We start from the raw sequence: 5,000 nt of genomic DNA on the forward strand, positions 1-5,000 counted from the left end.
AATCTGTTCTCTTCATTTTCCTGCTTTCCTCTCGATCTAAAATTCATACATATTCCTTTTATTTTTCAAAACCTCCTCTGCCACTGTCAGTGTGCTCAAATTTTAGGTTCCATTTCCCATTATCAACTCTTATCATTTCTGATACTGCGTCTGAATATCTGAAATTTCCTAGTCGTTAAATCTTATTATCCCTCTCTCTTCTTTTACTGTTTTTCTTCAAACTTTTTAATAGTATTATCTGGGATTGTCTTTCATTATAAATTCATGATTCTCTCTCTCTCTCTCTCTCTCTCTCTCTCTCTCTCTCTCTCTCTCTCTCTCTCTCTCTCTCTCTCTTTTTAGGGTACACTTTTGTTTACGAGGATTTTCATTTTTATTTTCTCTCTGGGGTGGAACGTCATTTATAAAGCGCTCTCTCTCTCTCTCTCTCTCTCTCTCTCTCTCTCTCTCTCTCTCTCTCTCTCTCTCTCTCTCTCTCCAACTACAAAGGTCAACAGGAAAGACGACTTGATTCAAACTTAATAATAATAATAATAATAATAATAATAATAATAATAATAATAATAATGCCCAAGAAAGGTCTCTCTCATTTCGAAAAGGAAAAAAAAAAAAATCAACAATATTGCGGTAGACCCAATTAACCCCCAAAACACAGAGGTGATGAGTTTCGTGATAATTCGACTTGATCGCTCATCCAGGTGGATCGTTGATTGATTGAAAGAATCAACTCGTCACAAAAAAAAAACCCTCAGAGAGAAAAGTTCGAAGCATCGGTCAAACAAAAGTTTGCTTAACGGCTGATCGATCGTGTCGAACATAACACCCACTCTATTTTTAACTTGATTATATTAGGCAATGTTTACGCATGAAAGCGATGTTTGAACGAAAGCACATAACGAAACCAATGAAAATATTTATACACAAATATTGTATGTATGTATATATATATATATATATATATATATATATATATATATATACATATATACATACATATATATATATATATATATATATATATATATATATATATATATATATATATATATTATATATATATACACACACACACATATATATATATATATATATATATATATATATAAATATATATATTATATATATATACTGTATATATATACGGTATATAAATATATATATATATATATATATATATATATATATATATATATTATATATATATACATACATATATATATATATATATATATAGAATTATGTGTGTGTTCTGAGTGTGTATACATATACTTTAGAACATGACGTTTCCTAACCAAAAAATGAAAAAACAGTTCAAGAAACAGATACCGATTTCTCAAATTTCAAATTAATTAAAATCATTCTTAAAGATACAGATTAAACTTCCCTTACCTTTTGTATAATCTCCCACGAACCGAAGATATCTATCTGGAAAGAAAAAAGAATAAAATGAGCACGTAAACTATTTTCATACGATATTTCTGAGCAAGAAAATTATAATGTTCTCATCATACTGTAATGTGAAAATCATTTCCGTACACTGAAATCTCAGTACATACAGAAATATGAGTATTCATAGGAAAAATGTACTAAAAGCTTTAGCATCACATCACGAAAAATGATAACATCAGTTTACAAATGTAAATGACATTTCAAACAAAATCATTGTGAATTTTAATGCAGTAGTTTCAAGTTATTTTTGCATTTTTATACACCATTTTGTAACCTATCATAATATCATTTAGCTATCTGTATTAAAAGCTTTTCTCTCGAAAGTCGTTTTCATATTTAATTTCTTTTCTATTTATATTCCACTGAAAGTTCAGGGTATTATAATATAATAGATGAATTACAAACATCGTTTCATCCATTAGTACCGAACAGAGTTGATTATGGAACACCTGTAATATTAAAAATTAATCAAGAGCCGTACAATTCATTTACATTTACTAAAGGTACCTCTCAATAATTTTAAAAAATATAAAATAAACTACAAACTATAAACTGAATAAGTAAAAAAAGTACAAAATAAACTACAAACTGAATGATAATTAAAAAAAGTACAAAATAAATTAAAACTGAATGAGTAAAAAAAATACAAAACAAACTGAATGACAATGAGTAAAGTGAAATCCCTGACTGCCTTTCTGAAATTACATAAAAAAATTTTCTTTTGAAATGAAATGAGATTTCAGTAATGACATCCTGACTGATTTATTTCAGCAACCTGGCGTCACGATAACTCTGGTCATCAAAGACAAAAAAAGTTATTTGTTGCAAGTTATTTTGAGGACAATTTCATTCAAATTTCTCTACCGCCATTCTAAAGTACAGCGTAAAGCATCGACAGGAGCAATTTGAAACAGTAAAAAACAGTTATCTTGATAACATCGAACGAAATTGAAAAACAATATTATTATTATTATTATTATTATTATTATTATTATTATTTAGAAATGAAATGGTCCCACTGACTTAAAATTCGAGCTTCCAAACAATATGGTGTTCATTTGAAAGAAGTAACAGAGGTAACAGGAAATACTGAAAGAAAATACCAGTTATTAGAAAAGAAAAAAGTAAATAAATAAATAAAAATAGATTTAAAAAGGGTAAAACGAAAAGGCAATTCGTTATTCTAATCAATGCAAATCTCCCCCCACCCAGATCGAGGCGAATGCCAGATATGTCAATGAGATAGGGCGGGCGGTAAAAAAAAAGTCCTAAAAGGGAGCCGCCCTTGAAACCACGGGAACCTGTCTGCCACCCATGGATTAAGAGACAACACCATTCACATAAAATGCGCGTGCGCGTCGATTTAAAGGGATGCTGTTAACCTGATATGTAGGCTGGTCGTTACCTTTCCGGGATGAAATGTCTATATTTTCATTCATGTTTAAAAAACCATTATATATATATATATATATATATATATATATATATATATATATATATATATATATACATATGTGTGTGTGTATATATATATATATATATATATATATATATATATATATATATATATATATATATATATATATGTGTGTGTGTGTGTGTGTGTGTGTGTGTGTATAGTGTGTGTGTGTATATCTCCATTACGTAAAAACAACTTATTATAGCTATTAAATACGTACAATGGAGAAAAAATATATTATGTAGTCACTGCATTTTCTTCTGGGCAAAATGTCTTTTTTTCATTTATGTTGAAAAAATCCTATATTTATATATATTTTATAATTATATATTTATATATTTAAATACATGTTTCCATTTGGGTTCATCTTCAGGAAAATAATAATAATAATAATAATAATAATAATAATAATAATAATAATAATAATAATAATAATAATAATAATAATAGCTATTAAATATTGACATTGACGAACAAATACACGTAGTCATTGCATTTATTTCGGGACAAATTATATATATTTTCAATTAGGTTTAAAAAAATCACATCTATTTCCATTATGTAAAACCATCTGAATATGCATATATCGGAAAACAAAGTTTGGAAAATGTTTCAGAGATAAATACCAAATTTGTGTCTGTCCGACGGGAAAAGAGAAAGACAAAATTACCCCTGTGTACATCAAAACAGATACGTGTGCTTGCGAGCAAAATTTCTTGCCGAACATACAAAGGGAATATTCGTTCCAAAATACACTACCGTGTCTCGGTATTTACACTCTTACGCAGCAAAAATTCGGGAGGGGGGAGAGGAATTCTTATACCAAAAATAAGGTGCAATTCCCATTTGCCAGGCCCTGCTTACCTACGGGTCCCGTCATTGAAGAGGGGCCATTGGGAGTAAAAGAGCAAGAAATAGGGATTCCCTTAGCACCACCGTATGGGAACACGTAGAGGAAATACGGCCCGAACTTTTGGCACTAACGTTCTCCTCCCCGTGGGAAGATCGCCTTCTGCAGAGAGAGAGAGAGAGAGAGAGAGAGAGAGAGAGAGAGAGAGAGAGAGAGAGATGCTTGCTCCAGCAGCAGTAGTAATAGTAGTAACGAGTATGAAGACAACAGCTTTCTCTCCTGACGAGGAGAACTAGACGCTGTAGAAGATATCTTCAGCTAGCGTTATCTCTCAATTACCTTTGGGAAATGGTGCCTGCCCCTTTTTTTTTATATATACCTTTTCTGTTCTCGCTACCTTTTAATTTTAAGGTTGAAGATTTTGGACTTACTAAAATAACAATAATAATTTTCACCCTCCTGTTTCTACACCACCACCAATAATAATAATAATAATAATAATAATAATAATAATAATAATAATAATAATAATAATAACATGCACTCATGATCACAGCAATACCAGAGAACATAATCATATCAGTAATAGCAACGGTTTAGATATTCACAGAAGCAATTTTGCGAGACTTTAATTATGGAGAAACAAAAGGAAGATAAAATCCCGAATTTTAAGAAATAAAAAAAAAAAAAACTATACACAAAAAGAGAATTCGTGCGTTTTCCTTGGTGCTTATATTAAGTAATGGAAAATTGTAGCAAAGTTTAAGTGGCCATTTCAGGGTACTTGGCTGAGATAGTAAATAAGGAGAGAGTGCGCTGTAACCATTATCCAGCTTTCTCTCTCTCTCTCTCTCTCTCTCTCTCTCTCTCTCTCTCTCTCTCTCTCTCTCTCTCTCTCTCTCTCTCTCGTTAAAACGCCCCGTCCATTAAAATGTAAAGCTCAGAAATGTTCTTAAATGTAAGTATGGTATTATGATAAGGAAAATACTGAGCCATAATATAATCGTTATGTGAAATTTCTCAAGTACTTAGAGAGAGAGAGAGAGAGAGAGAGAGAGAGAGAGAGAGAGAGAGAGAGAGACGGTCCGTCTAATGTGAGTCTTCAAGGAGATAATACGGAAAGAAGACACACACATATATATATATATATACAGTATATATATACATATATATATGTATATATATATATATATATAGAGAGAGAGAGAGAGAGAGAGAGAGAGAGAGAGAGAGAGAGAGAGA

At 30.5% G+C, this 5,000-nt stretch overlaps 1 protein-coding gene across 6 annotated transcripts in view; it reads right to left on the minus strand.

Moving 5' to 3' along the window:
• The window catches only part of LOC136833233 (DBH-like monooxygenase protein 1), a 1,137,248-nt gene that overhangs the window by 143,690 nt on the left and 988,558 nt on the right, over window positions 1–5,000 (minus strand). For all 6 annotated transcript variants that reach the window (XM_067095113.1, XM_067095112.1, XM_067095111.1 and 3 more), the window contains one exon: window positions 1,390–1,425. The gene's annotated coding sequence lies outside the window, so the exon portion shown is untranslated. The remainder of the gene's footprint in view (window positions 1–1,389; window positions 1,426–5,000) is intronic.

Source organism: Macrobrachium rosenbergii, chromosome 51, assembly GCF_040412425.1.
Source record: "Macrobrachium rosenbergii isolate ZJJX-2024 chromosome 51, ASM4041242v1, whole genome shotgun sequence".
NCBI classification, from domain to species: domain Eukaryota; kingdom Metazoa; phylum Arthropoda; class Malacostraca; order Decapoda; family Palaemonidae; genus Macrobrachium; species Macrobrachium rosenbergii.